Raw genomic sequence first — 8622 nt, forward strand, 5'->3', positions numbered from 1 at the left:
GGTTCTCATCAGCTGAGGAAACGGCGCCAGAAACCAGCTCCCCAGAGGGATCGCTCTCGGGGTTTGCCACAGACCGCTATTACTGGTGGGACAATCAACCGGAGGTGTGGTGGAGCAGGGAACTGCTGAAGGGGCCTTTGCAGGGAGCATCCCCCGGGGCAACGGGGGGGAGACGGAGATGGACGGGTTGGGGGTGGATCTTGGGTTCGAGCACAGCTGCAGAGAGATGGAAGCAGAGGAGATCGACGTCGACGAGCCCATTACGGACCCACCTGGCCAGCTGCACACCAGGGGGGAAGGACTGTATCGCGCACTCACCCCCACAGCACTGGAGCACCCGGAACCCGCACCCGAAGAGGGGGAGGGGGAAGGGGGGGCTTCGAGGGGGGATGGATGTCAGGGGTTCAGGAGCAGAGACACAGGGGAGAGAGGAAACAGAGAGCGAAGGGGAAGAATCTGAGGGCAGCGTAGGGGAGTATGACAGTGGCCCGAGAGATTCCATGAGCTTCTCCAGCGATTCAGAAGATTCCAGAGGGGGGCGCCGATGGCCAGGGCAAGGGGGGTCCCAGGGGGGACACACCAGAAGCAAGGGGCCAGCGGGGACTCCCAAAGCAGCAGCGGGAGATCAGGACCAGTTCCCCCACCAGAGCGGAGTGGGGGGGAAGAGTCCCATGAATCAGGGCCAGCGTCTCCTCCAGGAGGGAGAGAAGATGAGTCAGAGCTGGCCACGCCTCCATCGCAGAGTGAGGAAACGGAGGAGAAGTCAGGTCCAGCTAGCCCCCCCCCCCCCGCCGAGGGGGGAAGCAGTGACAGGAGCAGTGTAACAGTCAGGAGAAAGGTTGCTGGCTGGGCGCGCGCGCCAAGTTCAAGTGTACAGGCGCGCGGGACAGCAGGAAGCACGGATTGGGAGCCAGGTCCTAAAGCACGCCGGAGGCAGGGGGAAGAATCCGGGGACTCAGCATCAGAAGAGTCCAGAAAGGGCAACACCCCAGCGGACAGGCAGACCCAGAGGAGGAAAGAGCAGAGGAGGAGGTGGAGCAAGGCTAGAGTCTTAAACTGGTGTCTGGGGGGTGGAGATTCAGACGGAGCTTCAGCGGTCTGGAGTTGAGATGTAGAGCTGCGCGTCGCGGCTTTGAAATCAAAACTGAACTTGAATAAAGACTTTTGTATGTAATAAGAACCGGCGTTGGTCCTTTGTGAGCTAGGACCTAGGGCAGCCCTGACAATAATAATAATAAATTTTATTTATATCCCGCCCTCCCCGGCCGAAGCCGGGCTCAGGGCGGCTAACAACACTAAAACAGTGCAACATTATAAAAACGTTATAAAAATTAATTATTAATTAATTATGAGAACATGCTCTGGCGTTAGTCCCAGACTTGGGTCTCTGCGTCATTTGTGGTCAGAACATAAGATATTGAAGGGAGAGGGAAGGGTTAATCTTAATATTATCTGCACATAGTGAGCTTCTGCACCAAACTTACTTCTGCAATTGTGGTTAAGCAGCTAGCAGAGCCCACAGTTGCTTGCTAAATTTGATCAGGCAGGCTAGAGGCCGCTTCCTGCCTTGTGCTTCCTGCTTCAGTAACGCAAGAGAAGAAAGACACTGTCAGAGCTGCCTCTAGGTCCCAGCTCACAGAGGACCAACGCTAGGCTGTTGTTATGTACAAAAGTCTTTATTGAGGTTCAGTTTCCATTTCAAAGCCGCAGCGCGCAGCTCTACGTCTTACACCCTGGACCGGCGAAGTACCGTCTGAGTCTCCTCCCCTATGACACCAGTTTAAGATCCTAGCCCTGCTCCACCTTTTACGCTGCTCTCTCCTCCTCTGGGTCCTCCTGCCCGCTGGGGCATTGCCCTTTCTGGACTCTTCCGACGCTGAGTCGCTTAGCTCCTCCCCCTCCCTCCGGCGGGCTTTAGGACCCAGTTCCCAATCCTCATTCTCTGCTGTCCCGCGCTCCTGTACATTTGAACTTGCCTCTCGCGCCAACCCAGTGACCTTCCTCCTGACCGTTACACTACTTCTGTCACTGCTTCCCTCTTCCGGGATACTGGCCGGATCTGACCTCCCCTCCATTGTCTGACTCTCCAATGGAGGTGTGGTCAGCCCTGCCTTATCTTCTCTCCCTGGTGGGGAATGCACTGGCCCCGATCCTTGGGACTCTTCCCCCCCACTCTGCTCTGGTCGGGAAGCTGGTCCTGATTTCCAACTACTGCTCTGGGAGTCCCTGCTGCCCCCTTGCTCCTGGGGCGTTCCCCTTGGGAACCCCCTACCCCTGGCCACTGGCGCCCCCTTCTGTGAATCTTCCGATTCGCTGGAGAGGCTCATGGAATCCCTCGGTCCACTGTCCTCTTCTCCTACGCTCCCCTCGGATTCTTCCCCTTCGCTCTCCATCTCCTCTCTTCCCTGTGCCTCTGCTCCTGAGCCCCTGACACTTACGTTGTCCCTTAGTTGCCTCCCTGGCAGAAAGCCTGTTTGGTCTTTGTGTATCACCATTTTTAGTCTATTCGCTAGTATATCCGCAAATAGCTTATAGTTATTCAATAACGAAATTGGTCTGAATTTTTTTACATCTAATATATCCACTTCTTTCTTCGGGATCAGTGTAATATAGGCTTCTTTCCAGGTGTTTGGCATCCTTCCTTCTCTGAAGACTTTATTCATTATTTCACTTAAAACAGGTGTCAGGTATTGCGATAGTGTTTTATAATACTTTGCTGAGATACCGTCCGGTCCTGGGGCCTTCCCTATTTTCATTCTTTTTATTGCCTTCATGACCTCTTGTTCTGTTATCTCCTGGTTAAGCATTCTTTTTTCTTCTTCTGAGATTTCATGCAATTTATGGTCTTGGATATACTTTTCTATTCTCTTATTGTCTTCTTTATCTTTCCTATAAAGATCTCTATAGAATCTCTGAAATACTTTTCTAATTTCTTTTGGGTCCTCAATCATTTTATCCCCATCTTTTATTTTACAAATTGTGTTCTGTTTTTGTCTTGCTTTTATTTGCCATGCCAAGAATCTCCCAACTTTGTTGGCCGACTCATGGCTTTTATTTTCCATTCGATCTCCTGTCCCACCACCATGGAGAACTGAGACTGCAACATTTTTATATTTCGTTTTAGTATTTCATCTTTAGGTTTTGTTATTAGCTGTTTTTTGTTCTCCGTGAGCTGGGACAGGATCTCTTCTTTCTTCCTTCTCCCTCTTTTCTGGAAGCTATTTTTTTGAATCAGGAAACCCCTCATCACCGCTTTACTCGCATCCCAGACTGTTTCAATTGATGTTTCTTTGTTTAAATTCCATTTAAAGTAATCTGTTATTGTCTCTTTTGCAGTTTCCACTACTCTCTGATCATTAAATAAACTCTCATTCATTCTCCATCTATGTGTAGAAGGGTCCTTTCCTTTTAATTCCATATATAACGGATTATGATCTGACAGAGTTCTTGGGAGGCTTTCAATTCTAGTAACTCTCGGTGTTAGGATCTTAGAAACCCAGATCTGATCTATTCTGCTGAAGCTTTGGTTTGGTTCAGAGTGGAATGAGAATTGTCTTACTGTTGGATTCCTTAATCTCCAAATGTCAATTACTCCTGATTTTGCAATGTGTTTCTGGTGTTCCAAAAGTGTGCACAAAAATACATATTTCATGTAAAACATCAATCCAAAATGTGGATTTAGGGGATGGATGAATTGATTCAGAATTAGGCAGCCCTGGTTCTGATATGCAGTGATAACATGGAAACAATGGAGTGGGGAAAGGATTGAAGGAATGGATTTCCAAAACCCAAAACTGACTGTGCAGGCAGTTTTTAAACTGCACCAAAATCCCCATTTCTCCTTAGCTAAAATGCATAAACTTTAGCCATTGAGCAAATGCAAAACAAGAACACAGCTCTCTCCCTTATCAGTTTGACGGCAAGACTGGCCTTGACTTTACCAGTAGAACAGACACAGACATATCTTATGTCCTGACCACAAATGACGCAGAGACCCAAGTCTGGGACTAACGCCAGAGCATGTTCTCGGAAGTAGTGACCTCTTGCTCCAAGATAGGAGTAGGAACAGGAATATCCTTTTATGGTCAGGAGTGCAGGAAGGAAATCCCTTTTATGGTTAAGAGTGCCAGAGCAGGAACATATGTGATGTGAGCCTATGTATACAAGCTGACGTGGTTGGAAGGAGAGAGAGGGTGCCTGGAGGATATATATACTGCATGAAACTTGTCATTTCTTTGGACTTGCTGTGGACTTGATCACGCAAGTGCCTTCTGCTATCCGGAGAGCAGAATAAACTCTTTCTTTGAATCAACCTCAGGTGTCGTTTGACTTCCTTCCTCCTGTCCCGGAGCAACACAGACCCAATCGGTGAATTCCAATAAGGCTACATTTCTTGGGGGCTCGTCCGGGATTCCGCATTCTCCGAGGACAAGGACGAAGGACCGAGGCGTCACTGCTTAGCGAACAGCTTGGTCGGCGTCGGTGGCTCCAAGCGCGCACCCTACCATTTCTAGGGGGAGCCCCCCACCCCGTACCTGAGTGGAGACGCAGCAGAGATGGAAGAAAGACAGCAGCTGCACGGGAAAAGGGTGCCCAAGGGAAGGGAAAGGTAGGCTCCACAGCTTGTTTTGTGGGAGTCAGGGGCCTGATCAGCCCCACCCAGTAGGAGCAGTAGGGTGCCACTGGGTTCAACCAGTAGAGAGCAGTAGTGTGCCACTGGTTTGCCGGTAGAAGAGCAGTAAAAGTGCCACCGGCGTTGGGAAGTTTATGGGTAAAGGGGATTGGGGGGGTGAATGGGGTTTGCATGTGCATGGGGGTTTGTATGTATGTGTATTTATTTGTGTATGGGGACACTCCAGTGAATGTTTCGAGTGGATGAGATGTTGGGGCTCAGAGCCACTGGCGAAGCGAAGTGTGGTCCTTGAGGTGCGTTTCCTAGCGACGCGAGTCCATCAAGGCCACTGACAGGACGCGGAGAAAGGTGACTGAGTGAATAATTACATTAGGTGGTCAGAGTGTCCCAAAATCATGGGGGGAGCAAGGTAAATTGACCCCCCTTGCAGTGTTTTATTTTGGGGACAATTGGAAATGTCAAGCTACAGTTGAAAACCCTTGTAAGCTCCTTTCTGTATTCTGGCAGTGACCAGCATAGGTGCGTCCACTTGGCTTGTATTGTATTACCAACACGTGGAGTCCGGGGAAAAGAGATATGTGCTCTGCCAACGTGCAAGAGGCGCCAGGAATAGAACCCTGCATGAAGGGGTTCCCAATTCTGCCACATCTACTGTGCTGCATCTCAGGGGGTTGGGAAACAGACCTTAAAACACCTAGAATCTTGCAGAGTACAAGTATATATATATATATATATATAAAGGATTATTTGCTCTTTAACATTAAAAGTGACATGAGTTGCTCATGAGGTCAAATTTTATATTGTCATGTTAAAGGTGGGAAGGTTTCAATTACTAATACAATCATGTAATCATGTACTGGTTTCAGAATTTGAGTGTCATCAATTCACTGTGCTTTGAACTACCTGATATCTTAATATTTTTGTTAAAAGTTTGTTTCTTATTGACTGTTGCATAGGTACCCTGGGTGATTTAGAAACCACTTGTTAAATGTTGATCAAAAGTAAAAATGTACAAATGTACCCCTGCAGTGTGTGTGTGCTAAACACAGAAAATTGGGCCAAAGAACACTCAGGAAAATTACAAAATTACTAAATATTGCATGGCATGCCAGTCTCCAGAGCATGAGCAAGAGTATCTGTGTCATTTAAATATATTACCTCTTTTTGTTATCATAGAGGCGGTTCTGTAAATTTGACATACTTTTACAAGTAGCAGCAAAGGGAATTTGCAATATTTGCAGACCTGTGTTTTAAAACTTAAAGGGGCATGCAAGTTAGATTATAAATCTCAGCTCAGTTTAAAATAAGGATGAGCACACTATTTGATGCTAAAATTGATTTTTGCACTACCTTTCTTCTGATATATTTTTGAAATGTGTATAATTTTTATTTGTAAAAGGGATGAACAATTGTGTCCCAAATGTTATGCAGGTGAAGTAGTGGTCTGGGCTGGAGAAAGAAGGTAGAGGGAAGTAGAAAAGGTGGGCGGTAGAGAGAGGAGAAAAGTGAGAATATTGGGACAGGAGAAAAGTTGGGTAATGGGCTGTAAAGACGGTTGTGTTTATGCTGATGAGTATTAATGAAAGTAATATGTTGTTGTTGTTTAGTCGTTTAGTCGTGTCCGACTCTTCGAGACCCCATGGACCAGAGCATGCCAGGCACTTCTGTCTTCCACTGCCTCCCGTAGTTTGGTCAGACTCATGTTTGTAGCTTCGAAGACACTATCCAACCATCTCGTCCTCTGTCGTCCCCTTCTCCTTATGCCCTCCATCTTTCCCAACATCAGGGTCTTTTCCAGGGAGTCTTCTCTTCTCATGAGGTGGCCAAAGTATTGGAGCCTCAGCTTCACGATTTCCTTAAGAATGGATAGGTTTGATCTTCTTGCAGTCCATGGGACTCTCAAGAGTCTCCTCCAGCACCATAATTCAAAAGCATCAATTCTTCGGCGATCAGCCTTCTTTATGGTCCAGCTCTCACTTCCATACATCACTACTGGGAAAACCATAGCTTTTACTATACGGACCTTTGTTGGCAAGGTGATGTCTCTACTTTTTAAGATTCTGTCTAGGTTTGTCATTGCTTTCCTCCCAAGAAGCAGGCGTCTCTTAATTTCGTGGCTGCTGTCACCATCTGCAGTGATCATGGAGCCCAAGAAAGTAAAATCTCTCACTGCCTCCATTTCTTCCCCTTCTATTTGCCAGGAGGTGATGGGACCAGTGGCCATGATCTTCGTTTTTTGATGTTGAGCTTCAGACCATATTTTGCGCTCTCCTCTTTCACCCTCAATAAAAGGTTCTTTAATTCCTCCTCACTTTCTGCCATCAAAGTTGTGTCATCTGCATATCTGAGGTTGTTGATATTTCTTCCAGCAACCTTAATTCCGGCTAGGGATTCATCCAGCCCAGCCTTTCGCATGATGAATTCTGCATATAAGTTAAATAAGCAGGGAGACAATATACAGCCTTGTCGTACTCCTTTCCCAATTTTGAACCAATCAGTTGTTCCATATCCAGTTCTAACTGTAGCTTCTTGTCCCACATAGAGATTTCCCAGGAGACAGATGAGGTGATCAGGCACTCCCATTTCTTTAAGAACTTGCCATAGTTTGCTGTGGTCGACACAGTCAAAGGCTTTTGCATAGTCAATGAAGCAGAAGTAGATGTCTTTCTGGAACTCTCTAGCTTTCTCCATAATCCAGCACATGTTTACAATTTGGTCTCTGGTTCCTCTGCCTCTTCTAAATCCAGCTTGCACTTCTGGGAGTTCTCGGTCCACATACTGCTTGAGCCTTCCTTGTAGAATTTTAAGCATAACCTTGCTAGCATGTGAAATGAGTGCAATTGTGCGGTAGTTGGAGCATTCTTTGGCACTGCCCTTCTTTGGGATTGGCATAGTTCATAGCTTCTCTGAGTTCTTCAAGCCCCTTTGCCACGGCAAGGCAGTGATCCATGAAGGGGTGAAAGTAATATATTAAGATGCTATTATTGAGAGAGAGTTTACTAATTATAGTAAAAGCTGAATTGCATAAAGGGTGTTTGTGACCAGCAACACACTGGTGTCAAAGTCTTGCATGTGCTGTTAAAATGCAATCAGATTCTTGGTTGAGGTTTTCATGAGTAAAACCAGCTTTTAAAGAATTCTGAATTAAGAATTAAGAATATAATATATTATAGATCAGCCCTCTTTTTGGCTGGCTGGACAGCTAACCATCCATAAATTAACAGCAATAGGGACCTGGAATATTGTTTGTGCTCTTTTTAGTATGTTCCTCCCATGAAAGATACTCCTTGGATATCTATTAATTGAAAATTGAGGTGGGCCTTTTTGATTTCTAAGTGTACATGCCAGGAGAGGTCTTAGGCAAAATAACTTTTATTTCCCTGTTCACATTAGGCTGTGGAAAGTGTCCAATGCTTTGGAAATTTTCCTGTTCTGAGACACATATATACTCAGGGTAGTTGCCAGAATCAAAAGGTGTCAAATGCATTAGTAACAGCAGAATCAAGATGTTGATAGACAAAATACCCCAATGCTTATTGATACAGTTACCCAGTAGGTGATTCCTCCTAGGTTTCCCTTGGGTGAAAGGCAGTATTGAACAAAGTTACCTTATGTATGATTCCTTTGAAGGAAAAGTGATTTTTAATGTTTGCATGCAAATTGATGTATTAAAGTAAATGGAGAATGTATGTACAATGAATGAACTGGTATGCTACTGAACCATGGTGAATAATTGGAAGAGGAAGAATTTTGTGTTCTGATTATAACTGCATTTTTTCCAGAACCATTTCTATCTGAAGTATGTAAGGTGTAAACGAACTTTTATATGAATGTATAAAAAGACTTTCAAGTTTATATTTGCGACCACCCAGGGGGAAAAGATATGAGTTATCTGGGCATTAAGTTTGAAATTTCCGAGTAATATCTGCCAGTTTCTGATGCCTGGTGGGGATTATATGCAACTCCAAGACATATGTTCTCTTGGAAAA

General features: G+C 45.8%; 1 long non-coding RNA gene across 1 annotated transcript; it reads left to right on the forward strand.

Annotated features, from left to right (window-relative positions):
• Positions 1-6110: 6110 nt before the first annotated feature.
• On the forward strand, positions 6111-8366 carry LOC307223446. The gene is made up of 2 exons (XR_013842090.1): positions 6111-6231; positions 7609-8366. It is a non-coding gene; the product is annotated as an uncharacterized lncRNA (long non-coding RNA).
• Positions 8367-8622: the final 256 nt, after the last annotated feature.

The sequence above is a fragment of the Podarcis cretensis genome (genome assembly GCF_951804945.1).
Source record: "Podarcis cretensis genome assembly, chromosome: 8".
Lineage (NCBI taxonomy): Eukaryota > Metazoa > Chordata > Lepidosauria > Squamata > Lacertidae > Podarcis > Podarcis cretensis.